Below are 25,044 nucleotides of genomic sequence, written 5' to 3'. Positions count from 1 at the left end.
AGTTTATGTGTTTTGATGTACCAAAGGTAGTTCGGAGTCCCGGATTTGATCACGGACATGACGAGGAGTCTCGAAATGGTCGAGACATAAATATCGATATATTGGAAGGCTATGTTTGGACATCGGAATGGTTCCGGATGAGTTTGGGCATTTACCGGAGTACCGGGGGGTTACCGGACCCCCCCCCCCCCGGGGGAGTCAATGGGCCTTATTGGGCCTTAGTGGGATAGAGGAGGAGGCGGCCAGGTGGTGGGCGCACCCCCCCAAGCCCAATCCAAATTGGGTGGGGGCCGACCCCCCTTTCCTTCCCTCTCTCTCCCTCTTCCTTCTTCTCCTACTCCAACTAGGGAAGGGGCGAAACCTACTCCTACTGGGAGTACGACTCCCCCTTGGGCGCGCCATGGAGAGGGACGACCCTTCCCTCCGCCTCTCCTTTATATACGGGAGAGGGGGCACCCCATAGACACACAAGTTGATTGTTTAGTCGTGTGCGGTGCCCCCCTCCACAGAATTCCACCTCGGTCATATCGCTGTAGTGCTTAGGCGAAGCCCTACGTCGGTAACTTCATCATCATTGTCATCACGCCGTCGTGCTGACGTAACTCTCCCTCGGCCTTGCTACTATCCTTTTACCACACTTCTGCTTCAAGGTAGCACCATGATCTTCATGATAGAGAGTCTCCTATGTTGTCACTTTCATATACTAGTGGGAATCTTTCATTGTAAAACTTGGCATGTATATTCCAATGATGGGCTTCCTCAAAATGCCCTAGGTCTTCGCGAGCAAGCGAGTTGGATGCACACCCACTTAGTTTCTTTTTGAGATTTCATACACTTATAGCTCTAGTGCATCCGTTGCATGGCAATCCCTACTCACTCACATTGATATCTATTGATGGGCATCTCCATAGCCCGTTGATACGCCTAGTTGATGTGAGACTATCTTCTCTTTTTTGTCTTCTCCACAACCACTATTCTATTCCACCCATAGTGCTATGTCCATGGCTCACGCTCATGTATTGCGTGAAAGTTGAAAAAGTTTGAGAACATCAAAAGTATGAAACAATTGTTTGGCTTGTCATCGGGGTTGTGCATGATTTAAATATTTTGTGTGATGAAGATAGAGCATAGCTAGACTATATGATTTTGTAGGGATAGCTTTCTTTGGCCATGTTATTTTGATGAGACATGATTACTTGGTTAGTATGCTTGAAGTATTATTATTTTTATGTCAATATTAAACTTTTGTCTTGAATATTATGGATCTGAATATTCTTGCCACAATAAAGAAGATTACATTGATAAATATGTTAGGTAGAATTCCACATCAAAAATTCGGTTTTTATCATTTACCTACTCGAGGACGAGTAGGAATTAAGCTTGGGGATGCTTGATACGTCTCCAACGTATCTATAATTTTTTATTGTTCCATGCTATTATATTACCCGTTTTGGATGTTTATGGGCTTTATTATACACTTTTATATTATTTTTGGGACCAACCTATTAACTGGAGGCCCAGCCAAAAATGTTGTTTTATTGCCTATTTCAGTGTTTCGAAGAAAAGGAATATCAAATGGAGTCCAAACGGAATGAAACCTTCGGGAGAGTTATTTTTGGAACGGAAGCAACCCAGGAGACTTGGAAAAGATGTCAGGGAAGCTTCGAGGAAGCCACGAGGCAGGGAGGCGTGCCCTACCCCCTGGGCGCGCCCCCCACCCTCGTGGGCCCCTCGTGGCTCCCCTGACCGACTTCTTTCGCCTATATATATATATATCCATATACCCTAAAAACATCCGAGAGCAAAATAGATCGGGAGTTCTGCCGCCAGAAGCCTCCGTAGCCACCAAAAACCAATCTAGACCCATTCTGGCACCCTGCCGGAGGGGGGAATCCCTCTCCAGTGGCCATCTTCATCATCCGGGCGCTCTCCATGACGAGGAGGGAGTAGTTCACCCTCGGGGCTGAGGGTATGTGCCAGTAGCTATTTGTTTGATCTCTCTCTCTCATGTTCTTGAGGTGGTACGATCTTGATGTATCTCGAGCTTTTCTATTATATTTGGATCCTATGATGTTTCTCCCCCTCTACTCTCTTGTGATGAATTGAGTTTTCCCTTTGAAGTTATCTTATCGGATTGAGTCTTTAAGGATTTGAGAACACTTGATGTACGTCTTGCATGTGCTTATCTATGGTGACAATGGGATATCATGTGATCCACTTGATGTATGTTTTGGTGATCAACTTGTGAGTTTCGTGGCCTCATGAACTTATGCATAGGTGTTGGCACACGTTTTCGTCTTGACTCTCCGGTAGAAACTTTGGGGCACTCTTTGAAGTTCTTTGTGTTGGTTGAATCGATGAATCTGAAATTGTGTGATGCATATCGTATAATCATACCCGCGGATACTTGAGGTGACATTGGAGTATCTAGGTGACATTAGGGTTTTGGTTGATTTGTATCTTAAGGTGTTATTCTAGTATGAACTCTATGATAGATCGAACGGAAAGAATAGCTTCATGTTATTTTACTACGGACTCTTGAATAGATCGATCAGAAAGGATGACTTTGAGGTGGCTTCGTACCCTACCATAATCTCTTCGTTTGTTCTCCGCTATTAGTGACTTTGGAGTGACTCTTTGTTGCATGTTGAGGGATTGTTATATGATACAATTATGTTATTATTGTTGAAAGAACTTGCACTAGTGAAAGTATGAACCCTAGGCCTTGTTTCGAAGCATTGCAATACCGTTTGTGCTCAATTTTATCATTAGTTACCTTGCTGTTTTTATATTTTCAGATTACAAAAACCTATATCTACCATCCATATTGCACTTGTATCACCATCTCTTCGCCGAACTAGTGCACCTATACAATTTACCATTGTATTGGGTGTGTTGGGGACACAAGAGACTCTTTGCTATTTGGTTGGAGGGTTGTTTGAGAGAGACCATCTTCATCCTACGCCTCCCACGGATTGATAAACCTTAGGTCATCCACTTGAGGGAAATTTGCTACTGTCCTACAAACCTCTGCACTTGGGGGCCCAACAATGTCTACAAGAAGAAGGTTGTGTAGTAGACATCAAGCTCTTTTCTGGCGCCGTTGCCGGGGAGGTGAGTGCTTGAAGGTATATCTTTAGATCTTGCAATCGAATCTTTTTGTTTCTTGTTTTATCACTAGTTTAGTTTATAAAAGAAAACTACAAAATAATGGAATTGAGGATACCTCGTATGCTTCATATTTTTAATGTCTTCCATGAAAATAAGGATTCCGATAATTGTGCCAAATTGTTAGAAGAAGGATGCATTAGAATGTTTGGCACTAAATCTTTGTATGATGAGCATGATTGCAATGTTGTTAGTATGAATTCCTTGAATATCTATGATGCTAATGATATGCAAAGCCACAAGCTTGGGGATGCTATGTTTGATGAAGATGATATTTTTGTCCCCCAAGTTTTGATGAGCAAATTTATTATGATGATAGCATGCCTCCTATTTATGATGATTATATTGATGAAAGTGGGTTTGGAAGAGTGTCAACTTTAGGAAGTAATGATCCCACTATTTTGGAGGGTGTTGAATCTTATAATATTTATGAAAGTGGATCTGGAGAGGTCATCACTTTATTTAGTGATGAATCCACTATTTCGGAAGAGGTTCCAATTGATTATGAGAACAAAGTTGCTATATGATGATTATTGTGATGACACGTATGCTATAAATAATAATGATAACCATGAAACTTTTCAGCATGACTTTAATTTTCAATTGGATTATGCCTCACATGATAGTTATTTCGTGAGTTTACTCCCACTATTCCGAATGAGAAGAATTTTGCTTATGTGGAGAGTAATAAAATTTACATGCTTGTGCATCATGAAAATAATGCTTTATGTGATGGTTATATTATTGAATTCATTCATGATGCTACTGAAAATTACTATAAGGGAGGAACATATGCTTGTAGGAATTTGCAATAATATCAAGTTTCCTCTCTATGTGCTTGAAGTTTTGAAGTTATGCTTGTTTTGCCCTCCTATGCTAGTTGATTATTGTTCCCACAAGTTGTTTGCTCATAAAATACCTATGCATACGAAGTGGGTTAGACTTAAATGTGCTAGTCATATTCTTCATGAAGCTCTCTTTATATTTCAATTCTTATCTTTTATGTGAGCATCATTGAAATCAACATGCCTAGCTAGGTGCGTTAAACGATAGCGCTTGTTGGGAGGCAACCCATGTTTATTTTTATTCTTTAATTTTTGCTCCTGTTTAGTAATAAATAATTTATCTATCCTATGTTTAGATGTGGTTTTATGTTTTAATTAGTGTTTGTGCCAAGTAGAACCTTTGGGAAGACTTGGGGGAGTTTATGTGATCTTGCTGTAGAAAACAGAAACTTTAGCGCTCACGAGATTTGCTGCCATTTTTTACTGGAGAGTACGATTAGGTTGATTCTTTTTGAAGATGATTAATAGAAAAATTCCTCACGTCCACCAATTTATTTTAGAATTTTTGGGGTTCCAGAAGTATACGTTTGATCCAGATTACTACAGACTGTTCTGTTTTTGACATATTCTATTTTCATTGTGTTGTTTGCTTATTTTGATGAATCTATGAGTAGTATCGGAGGGTATGAACCATAGAGAAGTTGGAATAAATTAGATATTACACCTATATGAATTTAGAATGAGTTCACAACAGGACCTAAGTGGTGATTTATTTTCTTATACTAACGGAGCTTATGAGTTTTCTGTTAAGTTTTGTGTTGTGAAGTTTTCAAGTTTTGGGTAAAGATTCGATGGACTATGGAATAAGGAGTGGCAAGAGCATAATATTTGGGATGCCCAAGGCACCCCAAGCTAATATTCAAGGAAAACCAAGAGCCTAAGCTTGGGGATGCCCCGGATGGCATCCCTTCTTTCGTCTTCGTCTATCGGTAACTTTACTTGGAGCTATCTTTTTATTCACCACATGATATGTGTTTTGCTTAGAGCGTCATTTTATTTTCTTTTGTTTTGCTTGATGTTTGAATAAAATACAAAGATCTTAAATTATTAAATGTTAGAGAGTCTTCATATAGTTACATAATTATTCGACTACTCATTGATCTTCTCTTAGATCTTTTGGAGTAGTTTGTCATTGGCTGTAGTGCTTCACTTATATCGTTTTAGAGCACGGCGGTGGTTTTATTTTGAATAAATAGATGAACTCTCGTGCTTCACTTATATTATTTTGAGAGTCTTTAGAACAGCATGGTAATTTGCTTTGGTTATGAATTTAGTCCTAATATGATGGGCATCCAAGAGGGATACAATAAAAACCTTCATATAAAGTGCATTGAATACTATGAGAAGTTTGATACTTGATTATTGTTTTCAGATATGAAGATGGTGATATTAGAGTCATTCTAGTTGAGTAGTTGTGAATTTGAGAGATACTTGTGTTAAAGTTTGTGATTCCCGCAGCATGCACGTATGGTGAACCGTTATGTAATGAAGTCGGAACATGATTTGTTTATTGATTGTCTTCCTTATGAGTGGCGGTCGGGGAAGAGCGATGGTCTTTTCCTACCAATCTATCCCCCTAGGAGCATGCGCATAGTACTTTGTTTCGATAACTAATAGATTTTTGCAATAAGTATGTGAGTTATTTATGACTAATGTTGAGTCCATGGATTATACGCACTCTCACCCTTCCACATTTGCTAGCCTCTCTATTACTGCACACTTTTTAATGGTATCATACTCCCACCATATACCTTCCTCAAAACAACCACCATACCTACCTATTATGGCATTTCCATAGCCATTCCGAGATATATTGCCATGCAACTTTCCATTGTTCGTTTGTTATGACACGCTTCATCATTGTCATATTGCTTTGCATGATCATGTAGTTGACATCGTATTTGTGGCAAAGCCACCGTTCATAATTCTTTCATACATATCACTCATGAGCCATTGCACATCCCGGTACACCGCCGGAGGCATTCATATAGAGTCATGTTTTGTTCTAAGCATCGAGTTGTAATTCTTGAGTTGTAAGTAAATAAAAGTGTGATGGTCATCATTATTAGAGCATTGTCCCAGTGAGGAAAGGATGATGGAGACTATGATTCCCCCACAAGTCGGGATGAGACTCCGGACAAAAAAAAAGAGGCCATAAAAAACAGAAGGCCCAAAAAAACAAAAAATGAGAGAAAAAGAGAGAAGGGGCAATGCTACTATCCTTTTACCACACTTGTGCTTCAAAGTAGCACCATGATCTTCATGATAGAGAGTCTCCTATGTTGTCACTTTCATATACTAGTGGGAATCTTTCATTATAGAACTTGGCTTGTATATTCCAATATGGGCTTCCTCAAAATGCCCTAGGTCTTCATGAGCAAGCGAGTTGGATGCACACCCACTTAGTTTCTTTTTGAGATTTCATACACTTATAGCTCTAGTGCATACGTCGCATGGCAATCCCTACTCACTCACATTGATATCTATTGATGGGCATCTCCATAGCCCGTCGATACGCCTAGTTGATGTGAGACTATCTTCTCTTTTTTGTCTTCTCCACAACCACTATTCTATTCCACCCATAGTGCTATGTCCATGGCTCACGCTCATGTATTGCGTGAAAGTTGAAAAAGTTTGAGAACATCAAAAGTATGAAACAATTGTTTGGCTTGTCATCGGGGTTGTGCATGATTTAAATATTTTGTGTGATGAAGATAGAGCATAGCTAGACTATATGATTTTGTAGGGATAGCTTTCTTTGGCCATGTTATTTTGATGATACATGATTACTTTGTTAGTATGCTTGAAGTATTATTATTTTTATGTCAATATTAAACTTTTGTCTTGAATATTATGGATCTGAATATTCTTGCCACAATAAAGAAGATTACATTGATAAATATGTTAGGTAGAATTCCACATCAAAAATTCGGTTTTTATCATTTACCTACTTGAGGACGAGTAGGAATTAAGCTTGGGGATGCTTGATACGTCTCCAACGTATCTATAATTTTTTATTGTTCCATGCTATTATATTACCCGTTTTGGATGTTTATGGGCTTTATTATACACTTTTATATTATTTTTGGGACTAACCTATTAACTGGAGGCCCAGCCAAAAATGTTGTTTTATTGCCTATTTCAGTGTTTCGAAGAAAAGGAATATCAAATGGAGTCCAAACGGAATGAAACCTTCGGGAGAGTTATTTTTGGAACGGAAGCAACCCAGGAGACTTGGAAAAGATGTCAGGGAAGCTTCGAGGAAGCCACGAGGCAGGGAGGCATGCCCTACCCCCTGGGTGCGCCCCCCACCCTCGTGGGCCCCTCGTGGCTCCCCTGACCGACTTCTTTCGCCTATATATATCCATATACCCTAAAAACATCCGAGAGCACAATAGATCGGGAGTTCCGCCGCCAGTAGCCTCCGTAGCCACCAAAAACCAATCTAGACCCGTTCTGGCACCCTGCCGGAGGGGGGAATCCCTCTCCTGTGGCCATCTTCATCATCCCGGTGCTCTCCATGACGAGGAGGGAGTAGTTCACCCTCGGGGCTGAGGGTATGTACCAGTAGCTATGTGTTTGATATCTCTCTCTCTCGTGTTCTTGAAGTGGTATGATCTTGATGTATCGCGAGCTTTGTTATTATATTTGGATCTTATGATGTTTCTCCCCCACTACTCTCTTGTGATGAATTGAGTTTTCCCTTTGAAGTTATCTTATCGGATTGAGTCTTTAAGGATTTGAGAACACTTGATGTATGTCTTGCATGTGCTTATCTGTGGTGACAATGGGATATCATGTGATCCACTTGATGTATGTTTTGGTGATCAACTTGCGAGTTCCGTGGCCTCGTGAACTTATGCATAGGGGTTGGCACACGTTTTCGTCTTGACTCTCCGATAGAAACTTTGGGGCACTCTTTGAAGTTCTTTGTGTTGGTTGAATAGATGATTCTGAGATTGTGTGATGCATATCATATAATCATACCGACGGATACTTGAGATGACATTGGAGTATCTAGGTGACATGAGGGTTTTGGTTGATTTGTATCTTAAGGTGTTATTCTAGTACGAACTCTATGATAGATCGAACGGAAAGAATAGCTTCATGTTATTTTACTACGGACTCTTGAATAGATCGATCAGAAATGATAACTTTGAGGTGGTTTTGTACCCTACCATAATCTCTTCATTTGTTCTCCGCTATTAGTGACTCTTTGTTGCATGTTGAGGGATTGTTATACGATCCAATTATGTTATTATTGTTGGGAGAACTTGCACTAGTGAAAGTATGAACCCTAGGCCTTGTTTTGAAGCATTGCAATACCGTTTATGCTCTCTTTTATCATTATTTACCTTGCTGTTTTTATATTTTCAAATTACAAAAACCTATATCTACCATCCATATTGCACTTGTATCACCATCTCTTCGCCAAACTAGTGCACCTATACAATTTACCATTGTATTGGGTGTGTTGGGGACACAAGAGACTCTTTGATATTTGGTTGAAGGGTTGTTTGAGAGAGACCATCTTCATCCTACGCCTCCCACGGATTGATAAACCTTAGGTCATCCACTTGAGGGGAATTTGCTACTGTTCTACAAACCTCTGCACTTGGAGGCCCAACAACGTCTACAAGAAGAAGGTTGTGTAGTAGACATCATCTCTCACTAAATTTCAAGGTATAATTATTCTCCCTGAGTATGCACCGTTGCTACAGTTCGTCATGCCAAGACACCACGTGATGATTAGGTGTGATAAGCTCTACGTTCACATACAACGGGTGCAAGCCAGTTTTGCACACGCAGAATACTCGGGTTAAACTTGACGAGCCTAGCATATGCAGATATGGCCTCGGAACACTGAGACCGAAAGGTCGAGCGTGAATCATATAGTAGATATGATCAACATAGTGATGTTCACCATTGAAAACTACTCCATCTCACGTGATGATTGTACATGGTTTAGTTGATATGGATCACGTGATCACTTAGATGATTAGAGAGATGTCTATCTAAGTGGGAGTTCTTTAGTAATATGATTAATTAAACTTTAATTTATCATGAACTCAGTACTTGATAGTATTTTGCATGTCTATGTTGTTGTCGATAAATGGCCCGTGATGTTGTTCCATTGAATTTTAATGCGTTCCTAGAGAAAGCTAAGTTGACAGATGATGGTAGCAATTACAAGGACTGGGTCCGTAACTTGAGGATTATCCTCATTGCTGCACAGAAGAATTACGTCCTGGAAGCACTTCTAGGTGCCAAACCCGCTGCAGGAGCAACTCCAGATGTTATGAACACCTGGCAAAGCAAAGCTGATGACTACTCGATAGTTCAGTGTGCCATGCTTTACGGCTTAGAACCGGGACTTCAACGACATTTTGAACATCATGGAGCATATGAGATGTTCCAGGAGTTGAAGTTAATATTTCAAGCAAATTCCTGGATTGAGAGATATGAAGTCTCCAATAAGTTCTACAGCTGCAAAATGGAGGAGAATAGTTGTGTCAGTGAACATATACTCAGAATGTCTGGGTACTACAACCACTTGACTCAACTGGGAGTTAATCTTCCTGATGATAGTGTCATTGACAGAGTTCTTCAATCACTGCCACCAAGCTACAAGAGCTTCGTGATGAACTATAATATGCAAGGGATGGATAAGACAATTCCCGAGCTCTTCGCAATGCTAAAGACTGCGGAGGTAGAAATCAAGAAGGAGCATCAAGTGTTGATGGTCAACAAGACCACCAGTTTCAAGAAGAAGGGCAAAGGGAAGAAGGGGAACTTCAAAAAGAACAGCAAGCAAGTTGCTGCTCAAGTGAAGAAGCCCAAGTCTGGACCTAAGCTTGAGACTGAGTGTTTCTACTACAAAGGGACTAGTCACTGGAAGCAGAACTGCCCCAAGTATTTGGCGGATAAGAAGGGTGGCAAAGTGAAAGGTATATTTGATATACATGTTATTGATGTGTACCTTACTAATGCTCGCAGTAGAACCTGGGTATTTGATACTAGTTCTGTTGCTAATATTTGCAACTCGAAATAGGGGCTACGGATTAAGTGAAGATTGGCTAAGGACGAGGTGACGATGCGCGTGGGAAATGGTTCCAAAGTCGATGTGATCGCCGTCGTCACGCTACCTCTACATCTACCTTCGGGATTAGTTTTAGACCTGAATAATTGTTATTTCGTGCCAGCGTTAAGCATGAACATTATATCTGGATCTTGTTTGATGTGAGACGGTTATTCATTTAAATCAGAGAATAATGGTTGTTCTATTTATATCAGTAATATCTTTTATGGTCATGCACCTTTGATGAGTGCCCTATTTTTACCAAATCTTGATAGTAGTGATACACATGTTCATAGTATGTAACGCCCTCGATGCGGCTATATCTCCCACATGTCGAAGCACAACTTAGAGGCATAACCGCATTGAAAGCAATGTCGCAAGTGAGGTAATCTTCACACAACCCATGTAATACAAAAGGGAAAGAGATACATGCTACGTCTTGAGCTTGCGTTGGTTTTCCCCGAAGAGGAAGGGATGATGCAGCAGAGTAGCGTAAGTATTTCCCTCAGTTTGAGAACCAAGGTATCAATCCAGTAGGAGCCCACGCTCAAGTCCCTCGTACCTGCACAAAGCGATAGCTACTCGCAACCAACACGATTAGGGGTTGTCAAGCCGTTCACGGTCACTTACGAGAGTGAGATCTGATAGATAGAATATTTTTGGTATTTTTGATATAATGATGCAAAGTAAAAAGTAAAATCAAAGTAAATAGCAAAACAATATAAAAGTGATGGAGATTGATATGATGAGAATAGACCTGGGGGCCATAGGTTTCACTAGTGGCTTCTCTCAAGAGCATAAGTATTCTACGGTGGGTGAACAAATTACTGTTGAGCAATTGATAGAATTGTGCATAATTATGAGAATATCTAGGCATGATCATGTATATAGGCATCACGTCCGTGACAAGTAGATCGAAACGATTCTGCATCTACTACTATTACTCCACTCATCGACTGCTATCTACCATGCATCTAGAGTATTAAGTTAAAAACAGAGTAACGCCTTAAGCAAGATGACATGATGTAGAGAGATAAATTCATGCAATATGAAATAAACCCCATCTTTTTATCCTCGATGGCAATGATACAATATGTGCCTTGCTGCCCCTTCTGCCACTGGGTAAGGACACCGCAAGATTGAACCCAAAGCTAAGCACTTCTCCCATGGCAAGAACTACCAATCTAGTTGGCTAAACTAAACGGATAATTCAAAGAGACTTGCAAAGATAACCAATCATGCATAAAAGAATTCAGAGATGATTCAAATATTATTCATAGATAGACTTGATCATAAACCCACAATTCATCGGTCTCAACAAACACACCGCAAAAAGAAGATTACATCGAATAGATCTCCACAAGAGAGGGGGAGAACTTTGTATTGAGATTCAAAGAGAGAGAAGAAGCCATCTAGCTACTAACTATGGACCCGAAGGTCTGAGGTAAACTACTCACACTTCATCGGAGGGGCTAGGATGATGTAGAAGCCCTCCGTGATGACGGCCCTCTTCTGGCGGAGCTCTGGAATAGGCCCCAAGATGGGATCTCATGGATACAGAAAGTTGCGGCAGTGGAATTAGGGTTTTGGCTCCTGGTCTGATCATTTGGGGTTACGTGTGTATATATAGGAGGAAGGAGTACATCGGTGGAGCACCGAGGGGCCCACGAAGGCAGGGGGCGTGCCCCCCTCCCTAGTGACCACCTCTTTGATCCCTTGCAGTAGGGTCCAAGTCTCCTGGATCACGTTCGGTGAGAAAATCACGTTTCCGAAGATTTTATTCCATTTGGACTCCGTTTGATATTCTGTTTATCCGAAACACTGAAATAGGCAAAAAAAACAACAATTCTGGGCTCGGCCTCCGGTTAATAGGTTAGTCCCAAAAATAATATAAAAGTGAAAAATAAAGCCCAATATAGTCCAAAACAGTAGATAATATAGCATGGAGCGATCGAAAATTATAGATACGTTGGAGACGTATCAGGCATCCCCAAGCTTAATTCATGTTCGTCCTCGAGTAGGTAAATGATAAAAAGAGAATTTTTGATGCGGAGTGCTACTTGGCATAACTTCAATGCAAATCTTCTTAATTGTGGTATGAATATTCAGATTAGAAAGATTCAAGACAAAAGTTTATATTGACATAGAAAATAATAATACTTCAAGCATACTAACAAAGCAATTATGTCTTCTCAGAATAACATGGCCAAAGAAAGTTATCCCTACAAAATCATATAGTCTGGCTATGCTCCATCTTCCCCACACAAAGTATTTAAATCATGCACAACCCCGATGACAAGCCAAGCAATTTTTTCATACTCTAACTTTTTCAAAACTTTTTCAATCTTCACGCAATACATGAGCATGAGCCATGGATATAGCACTATAGGTGGAATAGAATGGTGGTTTTGGAGAAGACAAAAAGGGAGAAGATAGTCTCACATCAACTAGGCGTATCAACGGGCTATGGAGATGCCCATCAATAGATATCAATGTGAGTGAGTAGGGATTGCCATGCAACGGATGCACTAGAGCTATAAATGTATGAAAGCTCAACAAAAGAAACTAGTGGGTGTGCATCCAACTTGCTTGCTCACGAAGACCTAGGGCAATTTGAGGAAGCCCATCATTGGAATATACAAGCCAAGTTCTATAACATAAAATTCCCATTAGTATATGAAAGTGACAACATATGAGACTCTCTATATGAAGAACATGGTGCTACTTTGAAGCACAATATATGAGACTTGCTATATCATAGTGCTACTTTGAAGCACAAGTGTGGAAAAAAGGATAGTAGCATTGCCCCTTTTTTTGGGCCTTCTTTTTTTCTTTGGCCTTTCTTTTTTTGGGACAATTCTCTATTGAATGATGATCATCACACTTCTATTTATTTACAACTCAGTGATTACAACTCGATACTAAAACAAAGTATGACTCTATATGAATGCCTCCGGCGGTGTACCGGGATATGCAATGAATCATGAGTGACAAGTATGAAAGAATTATGAACGGTGGCTTTGCCACAAATACTATGTCAACTACATGATCATGCTAAGCAATATGACAATGATGGATATGTCATGATGAACTAGATGGTGGAAAGTTGCATGGCAATATATCTCGGAATGGCTATGGAAATGCCATAATAGGTAGGTATGGTGGCTGTTTTGAGGAAGGTATATGGTAGGTGTATGATACCGGCGAAAGGTGCGCGGTATTAGAGAGGCTAGCAAGGGTGGAAGGGTGAGAGTGTGTATAATCCATGGACTTAACATTAGTCATAAAGAACTCATGTACTTATTGCAAAAATTTAGAAGTTATCAAAGCAAAGTATTACGCGCATGCTCCTAGGGGGATAGATTGGTAGGAAAAGACCATCGCTCGTCCCCGACCGCCACTCATAAGGAAGACAATAAATAAATAAATCATGCTCCGACTTCATCACATAACGGTTCACCATACGTGCATGCTACGGGAATCACAAACTTAAACACAAGTATTCTTTAAATTCACAACTACTCAACTAGCATGACTTTAATATTATCACCTCCATATCTCAAAACAATTATCATGCTTCAATCTTTTCTTAGTATTCAACACACTCAAAAGAAAGTTTCACAAATCTTGAATACCAAGCATATTATTATTAAGCAAATTACCATGCTATTAAGAGACTCTCAAATTAATTTAAGTGAAGCATGAGAGATCAATAGTTTCTTTAAAATGAATCCACCACCGTGCTCTAAGATATCTAAGTCAAGCACATAGAGCAAAATTATCTAGCTCAAAGGATATAAGTGAAGCACATAGAGCAAAATTATCTAGCTCAAAGGATATAAGTGAAGCACATAGAGCAAAATTATCTAGCTAAAAGGATATAAGTGAAGCACATAGAGTATTCTATCAAATTTTAATTCATGTATGGCTCTCTCAAAAGGTGTGTACAGCAAGGATGATTGTGGCATACTAACAAACAAATACACAAATAATACAAGACGCTCCAAGTAAAACACATATAATGTTGGTGAATAAAAATATAGCTCCAAGTAAATTACCGATGGAAGTGGATGAAAGAGGGGATGTGTAACGCCCCGAGACCGATGTGCCTGGTGTCATCCAGTTATTTGCTGTCGTTGCCATGTCTTTTGCTTGCGTGTTGCATTTTATCATGTCATCATGTGCACTGCATCATCATGTTTTCAAAACTTGCATCTGTCTCGACCTCCCCGTTCTTTCTATTGTCTGTTCTGAGCCCAGACACACTTGCACGCGCCCGCGGCATGTCCGAAATAGTATTTTATAAGTGGCTGGAAAATGTTCTCGGAATGGGTTGAAAGTTGGCATGTGGTGTTTTTATGTTGTTAGTAGATCGCCTGCCAAGTTTCATCGCATTCGGAGCTCGTTTGATTGCCCAACCGTTAAACTATAGCGGCATTATAGCCGGTCAAACGTCGGACGTTTTCGGTCTCCGAAAACAGTCGCCGGGCCTTCTCTCTTCCCTTTTCTCAGCCTCAGGCCTTCTGCACAGTCCACTACCTACCGCCAGGCCCAACCTAACCTCTCTCGTCAGCCCGCGGCCCTCCTCCCACGCGCGTCTGAAATCGGTCCCGGACCCGACCCGGACAGTCGTGACCGTTGGATCTGGAACATCCCCAAACATCTACAAAATATCACCGTTTCCTTATTTGGGCTACCTAAGCTATTTTTTTCATCCGATTACAATCAAAGGGACAAGATAGCCCCTAGCCTAACCTACCCGCTATATATATTAGTCTATCCGATGACCAAATCCCTAATTTCTAGGGATCCTACCCTAGCGTCGCCGCCCACTTGCTCCTCAATTTCAGCGCCAGGCCAATCACCTCGCTCCGACCATCTCCCTTGATTTGCGCCGCCGCCCAACCACTGCAAAGCCAAAGCCTCCTCCTTCCCGATCCAGACAGCTAGTTACCTCCCTCCCAATTTTTCAGCGCCGACCATTTTCCCTGCCAAGATCCATCCATCCAACCACCAGCCAGCACTCGATCCAGGTTGGATCGAGGCCTTGACCTCTCTCGCCTCAGCCCCGACCGAACTGCAGCCAGCCATGCCTCCTCGTCGGCAACGAGATCCTCCAGCAGGACCCCGCAGGCCGCGCCCTCCATCGACTCGGCTGCCGGCGACCATGTCCAGGACCGGCCTTGTCCTGCTCCTCTCCTCCCTGTCTCTTTTCCTCCCCGTGCGTCTCTCTCACGATCTCTCTCTCTCTCTGTACTTCATCGCTGCAGGAATGGCCGCCACTCGCGGAAGCCGCCAACGTCTGCCTCTGGCCAGTGTCGCCCATCTCCCTCCGCCTCGCCGCGCCCGTCCCTTGCATCCCCTTTGAGTCTAGCCATGGAAGCCGCCACCGCAGGGAGATCCAAGTCGTCGTCCTGCCTCCACTTTGTTCCGGTAGAGAACGGGACCCCTGCTACCTCCCGCGACCTGATCCGGCCTCCCAGACGCCCTGCACCCTCGGGCCATCGCAGGACCTCCTTCCCCCATGCCAAGTTCGCCGTCGCCGGCCTCTGCTTCCCCAGCCTCGAGCAGCAGCTCCGTGCGAGCGAGCGCCCCATTGACTTGGTCCAGCACCAGCGCGGCCGGCCTCCAAGCACCAGTGCACCACTGTCTCGCTCCCTTTGACCATCGCCTGGGCCGCATCCTGCAAGCCGGCCCAGCAGCCGCACCCAGAAGGCCTCCTGGCACCTCTCCACAGTACTGGGCCGAAGCCCATGGTGAGGCCCCAGCGCCTCCTTTGTATTTTTTTTTCTTTATTCCCTGTTGTGCCTCTGCTTAGTTTCAGTCCGTTATGTTTTTTTCCTGCATGCGATTTTAGCCTTTATCCAGAGATTTGTCAGTTTTACAGTTTAGCCCTCATACATCCTGCATTTTATAACTCTCCAACCGTGCATCAGATTAAAACAAACTTAATATGAAACTTGCTTAGAATTTCATCTAGTTTAATAATATGCAACTTTCATGCATGTTTAAAATGTCTAAAATTCTGTTTGTTTAAATTTGCTCCTATGTCATGTTAAAATGGTTTAATTCATAACTAAATAACCGTAGCTCCAAACCTAATAAACTTTATATGTAAATGGGGTAGAATTTTTCCTAGTTTAACATGGTGGCATCATCTTTGCATGTTTAACAACTATAACATATGGTTTAGGGCAGATTAGTACCAAACCTAATATATGCATATGAGGAGTTTCCGGAATTGTTGTTTTGTTGTTCCGGCCTCATTTAAACTTGCCTAGATTAGATAGTTTCATCATGCTTCACCTCTTGCCATGCTAACAACATTTAATCTTGTTGGGTACATAAACGAGAGAGAACTAAATAAGTCATGTGGTGTTTTCTTCAATATGTAACTCCGTTGCATAATGAGCTCCACTTAATTTGTAGTATTGTTTGTGCATTTTGCCATGCCATGCCTCTTTAAACCGGACATGCATCATACTTGTTTGCGCATCGTGCCATGCTTATGTGATGATTGTTTACTATGTTGTTTGCTTTCTTTCCGGTGTACTTCTTCTCGGTAATCCGGTAACGTCGCGTTTGTGAGGACCCGTCCGTCTATGTTCGTTTGTCTTCTTCATGGACTCGTTCTTCTTCCTTGCGGGATTTCAGGCAAGATGACCATACCCTCGAAATCACTTCTATCTTTGCTTGCTAGTTGCTCGCTCTTTTGCTATGCCTATGCTGCGATACCTACCACTTGCTTATCATGCCTCCCATATTGTTGAACCAAGACTCTAACCCACTTTGTCCTAGCAAACCGTTGTTTGGCTATGTTATCGCTTTGCTCAGCCCCTCTTATAGCGTTGTTAGTTGCAGGTGAAGATTGAAGTTTGTTCCTTGTTGGAACATGGAGATGTTGTTCCTTGTTGGAACGTGTTTACTTGTTGGGATATCACAATATCTCTTATTTAATTAATGCATCTATATACTTGGTAAAGGGTGGAAGGCTCGGCCTTTTGCCTGGTGTTTTGTTCCACTCTTGCCGCCCTAGTTTCCGTCATATCGGTGTTATGTTCCAGGATTTTGCGTTCCTTACGCGGTTGGGCTATAATGGGAACCCCTTGACAGTTCGCCTTGAATAAAACTCTTCCAGCAATGCCCAACATTGGTTTTACCATTCGCCACCTAGCCTCTTTTTCCCTTGGGTTCCGCGGACTCAAGGGTCATCTTATTTTAAACCCCCCTGGGCCAGCGCTCCTCTGAGTGTTGGTCTGACTGAGCTACCTGTGGGGCCACCTCGGGGCAACTTGAGGTTTGGTTTTACTCGTAGCTAGTCTCATCTGAGTGTGCCCTGAGAATGAGATATGTGCAGCTCCTATCGGGATTTGTCGGCACATTCGGGCGGTGTTGCTGGACTTGTTTTATCTTTGTCGAAGTGTCTTGTAGAACCGGGATGCCGAGTCTGATCAGAATGTCTCGGGAGAAGGTTTATCCTTCATTGACCGTGAGAGCTTGTGATGGGCTAAGCTGGGACACCCCTGCAGGGATTTGAACTTTCGAAAGCCGTGCCCGCGGTTATGGGCAGATGGGAATTTGTTAATGTCCGGTTGTAGAAAACCTAAAGTTGACCTTATTTAAAATACATCAACCGCGTGTGTAACCATGATGGTCTCTTTCCGGCGGAGTCCGGGAAGTGAACACGATGTTGGAGTTATGCTTGACGTAAGTTGTTCTAGGATCACTTCTTGATCATAGTTTCTCGTCCGTGCTTTGCCTCCTCTTCTCGCTCTCATTTGCGTATGTTAGCCACCATAAATGCTAGTCGCTTGCTGCAGCTCCACCTTATACCTTTTACCCTTCCTATAAGCTTAAATAGTCTTGATCGCGAGGGTCTGAGATTGCTGAGTCCCCGTGACTCACAGATACTTCCAAAACCAGCTTGCAGGTGCCGTAGAACCATGCAGATGACGCAACCAAGCTCAAGGAGGAGCTTGATGAAGATCTTGCCCTTTGTGTTGTTTCGTTCTAGTTGATCAGTAGTGGAGCCCAGTTGGGGTCGATCGGGGATCTGTGTAGCATTTGGGGTAGTCTTCTTTTATTTTGGCTCCGTAGTCGGGCCCTGATTGTATTTGGATGATGTAATGCTTTACTCATGTATTTGTGTGAAGTGGCGATTGTAAGCCAACTATGTATCTTTTCCCTTATTGTATTACATGGGTTGTTTGTGAAGATTACCTCACTTGCGACATTGCTTTCAATGTGGTTATGCCTCTAAGTCATGCTTCGACACATGGGAGATATAGCCGCATCGAGGGTGTTACAAGTTGGTAATCAGAGCCTTCCCCGACCTTAGGAGCCCCCACTGCTTGATCGAATTAGCTGACGTTGTTGAGTCTAGAAAAATGTTTTGGGTTAATTAGGAATTATATATCGAAGAGTTAGGAATTCTTTTTACTCCCCAGTCCCTTCATCACTCTGGTAAGGAATCCTGACGTAGAGTTTTGACTCTTCTATTCTCAAATTTCACTAAAAAAAATTTAGGATCACGTGGGTATCTTGGAATCATTCCGATGGTTTTGTGATGAGAACATTGTTCTTGGTGCCTCCTGTCATTTAGGGGTTGTGGCAGTGTCCCGGGGAGTTGAGCTCCGAGGTGTTCTCGTCACAATTTTATCATTGCAGTTCTGGAATACCTGAGTTTAGTTCGCCGACATCGAAAATCTCTTTTATGCAGTTGTTGGTGAGATAACCTCGACGCCACCCAGTACTGGGGCGGGAGTTCAGGAGTATTGCCATAACTTGTATAACGGATGCTTTTCGAAGGTTGAGGTAGACGATTTCCGAAGGTTTCTTGGTTATGTGTTGAAGGATGGATACAGCTGGATGTAGGATTTGCTAGATTTGGGTGAGATATTATGCTTCCCCTGTATCCCCAACACCTGATTGCATAACCAGAAAATTTCGGGAGTTTATAAGTGGGAATTCAAGTAGCTCTTAGGATATATTTCCGACAGATGCATGATATGAAATTGGGGTTCGACGTCTAGTGGTCCGCCTATCCACGGTTGGTTTTACAGTGGTCTCGTTGTGTCTTAAAGAGTCCTTGGCTATGCCGACTCGGGAACGCTTCATATGTCATGTGCACTGCCTTGTACATGATGGTGCTGTACGATCGAGCCCGTGTAGGCCCCACCACGAAAACTTCGGACGAAATCTCTATCATATGTTTGTTCCGGCTTATTCTGCAAGCCAATCCTTTGTTTTTGTTTTTGAGTTGGGGTATTCAAGTTGCTTCGAAGTCAAATGTTGATTCCATACCTTTTCCTAAGCGGTGTTCTCATACCCCGATGTGAGTACTAATCCTTCATGATAATCGAGATTGGCATGTCAATCCTTTTCAACCGGTGTGTCTCTCTTCAAGTGGATCCGTTCATTTTCAACTTTCACAAGATCCAATCTCAGTTTTCTCAACGGTGTTCGTTTCATTCGTCCCAAGTTGTCTTTGTTTTTTTCCCACCCACCCACCCCCCCCCTTTTTCTTCGAGGACTCAGATTTCTTAATCAAGTATCATCTTATTGATGGGAAGCCTCTCCATTCCCTTTTCCGTTAATGTTCTTATCCGGTGATTCTCATGAAGATTCTAACGGAGCTTCAAGTTCGTCACTCTTCACTCGTTCTCTTCTCCGGTGGATTCAAATCAAGCTTTCGGTGTTTGATCATATTCTTTTCCTTATTTCAAATACCTTCTCATACCGGTGCACCTCATAATATTTCACTTCTCGCTATTCATTTGTTCGGGAGTGCTGAAGATATCTCAGAAGGCTCGTCTTGTCTTTCAAGATCAGTTCAACCTATTTTGAGGTTGTTATCTCATTCTAGCCATTTAAATCTTACTGGTGCATTCTCTCTTTTAAATCGTTCTACAGAGTTTCTTTTGAGTGGGCCCTAACCCACAGGTCATTTTCCAGGATCTTACCTGACTCTTCTTATTTTCTTGGAGCTATCCTCAAATTTCTTTTTGAAGTTTGACGTAAGAATGATTTATCATCAGTTAAATGTCTTTCTCCAAGATCTTTCAAATTCATTTCATTGTTGATTCAACTTTTATATTCTTCTTTATTCCGGTGTGCCTCAATAACTCTTGGTGGTGTTTCTCGTTGTCATTCTCATCTTTTGAAGACTGAAGAAGAGTTTTTCCTCCATATCTTGCCCCATTCTCGGAAATCATCTCATAATTGTTTTTGATTGTAAGAATTCTTTTCACCCTTCCGGAGAAATTCAAGAGTCTTCTCAGTTTGTTTATCTGGAGCCCATCATCTAAGATTTATTCATTCTCAGCTTTCAGTTATCATTCTCCAATCTTACCGGTGCATCATTGAAATATTCTCTATTCAGTTCGTGATCCCTTCGTTCTCATGTATCTAGTTTGTCTCAAGAACCTTCGTTCATTTGCTAATTCTTACCGGTGATTCACCCCTACTTCGATTATTTTCAATTCTTATGGTGGTCCGTTCAAGAGTTCTTTTCCTTGGTCACCATATCAATTTATTCGTTGTTTCAACCCTTCCGGTGGTTCGTTCAATACCTTCTCAAGTTTGCATTATATCTCTCTTAATCCTTCCAACGGGAATAAGTTGTTTGCAATCTGTTGCTTGTCATAATTTTAAATTGGTGAAGGATACGCATAACGTAATTCTTATTCCTGCTTCATCCAACTGTTTAATTCCTTATTTTGGAGGTTCACCAAATTCTCGGTTTCTATTGTTTCATCTTTTCTTTTCCGGAGTTCCAAGCTGTCTCAAATATATCGTAGCGAAGGTCCATCTAATCATTGCAAGGTTTCACCTTGTGTTTCAACTTCTCTTTCCTTTCGTTTGATCTTCCTTTTGTTTTCCGGAGTTCTTCATGGAGGCTCAACATGATGGTTCATCAAGGACTTAATCCGTTCTCGAAACATTCATCAAGATTATTTTCAGAGGAGTTCAAGCATTCTTCTTCTTGTAATCCGGAGTGCAATTCTTCCTTCCGTACCATTGGAGGTGATATTACGTCATTCTTGATAATTTGAGTTCATGTTCCATGATTCACATGTTGTTAAGAATGAGATATATTAAATCCATCAACCTCTTCATTGGAGTTATCTTGGGTTATATTTCACCTAAAGCTTTCCCTAGGGATTTGTTATTATTTATGGTGACTATAAATGATCCAAGTTCTTCATTTATCCTCCCGATGAAATAAGTTTCTCGTCTCCTTATTCATATCAATCCAATTCTTTTTCCCGTGAGTGGCAGGTTTTCATCTCTTAATTTGAGATGTACTCCACAAGACCAGATCAAGCTTATCCTTTCGTTGTTGGTTTTCCAACAACTCCGCTCGACCCGTCTCCTAAGGATGCCTTCTCAAGCTCTTTTGTGGCATAAGATGGCATTTTCTTCTCCATTCTTTTATTTCAATTATCTATCTTCTATTCTTTCTTCCGGAGGCCTTGTGATGTTGCTCTTTTCAATCATCATCTCGAATTGTGAAGATCATGTTTTTCTTTTCATGCTTATCCTTTTAACCGGAGTGTTGTGCCCTCTGCTCAAGTTCCCTCATCTTATCAAGTTCTTATTCAATCCCTTTCCTTTTCAATCGAAGTTCTGCCTGAAGTTGTTCTTCCTTGTTCATCTTTTCTAATGGAATGTTTTCAACTTCACTTATCTCCATTGTAATATTTTCTCGAGTTGGCTTAACCTTTTCAAGGTTCTTTGGTTTCACTCATTTGTCAAAGGAGCAACTTAGTTTTACCTCTTCTTTATCTCTTCCGTTTTCCCTCCGGTGTCATTCTAGATCTTGGGATGAGATCCTCTCGTAGTGGTGGAGTGTTGTAACACCCCGAGACTGATGTTCCAGGTGTCGTCCAGTTATTTGCTGTCGTTGCCATGTCTTTTGCTTGTGTGTTGCATTTTATCATGTCATCATGTGCATTGCATCATCATGTTTTCAAAACTTGCATCTGTCCCGACCTCCCCGTTCTTTCCGTTGTCCGTTCTGAGCCCAGACACACTTGCACGCGCCCGCGGCATGTCCAAAATAGTATTTTATAAGTGGCCAGAAAATTTTCTTGGAATGGGTTGAAAGTTGGCATGTGGTGTTGTTATGTTGTTAGTAGATCGCCTGCCAAGTTTCATCGCATTCGGAGCTCGTTTGATTGCCCAACCGTTAAACTATAGCGGCATTATAGCCGGTCAAACGTAGGACGTTTTCGGTCTCCGGAAACAGTCGCCGGGCCTTCTCTCTTCCCTTTTCTCAGCCTGAGGCCTTCTGCGCAGTCCACTACCTACCACCAGGCCCAACCTAACCTCTCTCGTCAGCCCGCAGCCCTCCTCCCGCGTGCGTCCAAAATCGGTCCCGGACCCGACCCGGATAGTCGTCACCGTTGGATCTGGAACATCCCCAAACATATACAAAATATCATCGTTTCCTTATTTGGGCTACCTAAGCTATTTTTTCCGTCCAATTACGATCGGAGGGACGAGATAGCCCCTAGCCTAACCTACCCGCTATATATATTAGTCTATCCGATGACCAAATCCCTAATTTCTAGGGATCCTACCCTAGCGCCGCCGCCCACTTGCTCCTCAATTTCAGCGCCAGGCCAATCACCTCGCTCCGACCATCTCCCTCGATTTGCGCTGCCGCCCAACCACTACAAAGCCGAAGCCTCCTCCTTCCCGATCCAGACAGCTAGTTACCTCCCTCCCAATTTTTCAGCGCCGACCATTTTCCCTTCCAAGATCCATCCATCCAACCACCAGCCAGCACTCGATCCAGGTTGGATCGAGGCCTTGACCTCGCTCGCCTCAGCCCCGAGCGAACCGCAGCCAGCCGTGCCTCCTCGTCGGCAACGAGATCCTCCAGCAGGACCCCGAAGGCCGCGCCCTCCATCGACTAGGCTGCCGGCGACCACGTCCAGGACCGGCCTTGTCCTGCTCCTCTCCTCCCTGTCTCTTTTCCTCCCCGTGCGTCTTTCTCACGATCTCTCTCTCTCTGTACTTCATCGCTGCAGGAATGGCTGCCGCTCGCGGAAGCTGCCAACGTCTGCCTCTGGCCAGTGTCGCCCATCTCCCTCCGCCTTGCCGCGCCCGTCCCTTGCGTCCCCTTCGAGTCCAGCCATGGAAGCCGCCACCGCATGGAGATCCAAGTCGCCGGCCTGCCTCCACTTTGTTCCGGTAGGGAACGGGACCCCTGCTACCTCTCGCGACCTGATCCGGCCTCCCAGACGCCCTGCACCCTCGGGCCACCGCAGGACCTCCTTCCCCCACGCCAAGTTCGCTGTCGCCGGCCTCTGCTTCCCCAACCTCAAGCAGCAGCTCCGTGCGAGCGAGCGCCCCGTTGACTTGGTCCAGTGCTAGCGCGGCCGGCCTCCAAGCACCAGCGCACCACTGTCTCGCTCCCTTTTACCATCGGCTGGGCCGCATCCTGCAAGCCGGCCTAGCAGCCGCAACCAAAAGGCCTCCTTGCACCTCTCCGCAATACTGGGCCGAAGCCCATGGTGAGGCCCCAGCACCTCCTTTGTATTTTTTTTCTTTATTCCCTGTTGGGCCTGTGCTTAGTTTCAGTCCGTTATGTTTTTTTCCTGCCTGCGATTTTAGCCTTTATCCAAAGATTTGTCAGTTTTACAGTTTAGCCCTCATACATCCTGCATTTTATAACTCTCCAACCGTGCATCGGATTAAAACAAACTTAATATGAAACTTGCTTAGAATTTCATCTAGTTTAATAATATGCAACTTTCATGCATGTTTAAAATGTCTAAAATGTTGTTTGTTTAAATTTGCTCCTATGTCATGTTAAAATGGTTTAATTCATAACTAAGTAACCGTAGCTCCAAACCTAATAAACTTTATATGTAAATGGGGTAGAATTTTGCCTAGTTTAACATGGTGGCATCATCTTTGCATGTTTAACAACTATAAAATATGGTTTAGGGCAGATCAGTACCAAACCTAATATATGCATATGAGGAGTTTCCGGACTTGTTGTTTTGTTGTTCGGGCCTCATTTAAACTTGCCTAGATTAGATAGTTTCATCATGCTTCACCTCTTGCCATGCTAACAAAATTTAATCTTGTTGGGTACATAAACGAGAGAGAACTAAATAAGTCATGTGGTGTTTTCTTCAATATGTAACTCCGTTGCATAATGAGCTCCACTTAATTTGTAGTATTGTTTGTGCATTTTGCCATGCCATGCCTCTTTAAACCGGACATGCATCATACTTGTTTGCGCATCGTGCCATGCTTATGTGATGATTGTTTACTATGTTGTTTGCTTTCTTTCCGGTGTACTTCTTCTCGGTAATCCGGTAACGTCGCGTTTGTGAGGACCCGTCCGTCTATGTTCGTTTGTCTTCTTCATGGACTCATTCTTCTTCCTTGCGGGATTTCAGGCAAGATGACCATACCCTCGAAATCACTTCTATCTTTGCTTGCTAGTTGCTCGCTCTTTTGCTATGCCTATGCTGCGATACCTACCACTTGCTTATCATGCCTCCCATATTGTTGAACCAAGACTCTAACCCACCTTGTCCTAGCAAACCGTTGTTTGGTGATGTTATCGCTTTGCTCAGCCCCTCTTATAGCGTTGTTAGTTGCAGGTGAAGATTGAAGTTTGTTCCTTGTTGGAACATGGAGATGTTGTTCCTTATTGGAACGTGTTTACTTGTTGGGATATCACAATATCTCTTATTTAATTAATCCATCTATATACTTGGTAAAGGGTGGAAGGCTCGGCCTTTTGCCTGGTGTTTTGTTCCACTCTTGCCGCCCTAGTTTCTGTCATATCGGTGTTATGTTCCCGGATTTTGCGTTCCTTACGCGGTTGGGCTATAATGGGAACCCCTTGACAGTTCGCCTTGAATAAAACTCTTCCAGCAATGCCCAACATTAGTTTTACCATTCGCCACCTAGCCTCTTTTTCCC

The sequence above is a fragment of the Triticum urartu genome, chromosome 4A (genome assembly GCF_056163025.1).
Source record: "Triticum urartu cultivar PI428250 chromosome 4A, HENAU_Tu73, whole genome shotgun sequence".
Taxonomy (NCBI): domain Eukaryota; kingdom Viridiplantae; phylum Streptophyta; class Magnoliopsida; order Poales; family Poaceae; genus Triticum; species Triticum urartu.
The sequence above is the reverse complement of the archived record's forward strand: the minus strand, read 5'-3'. Positions refer to the sequence as shown.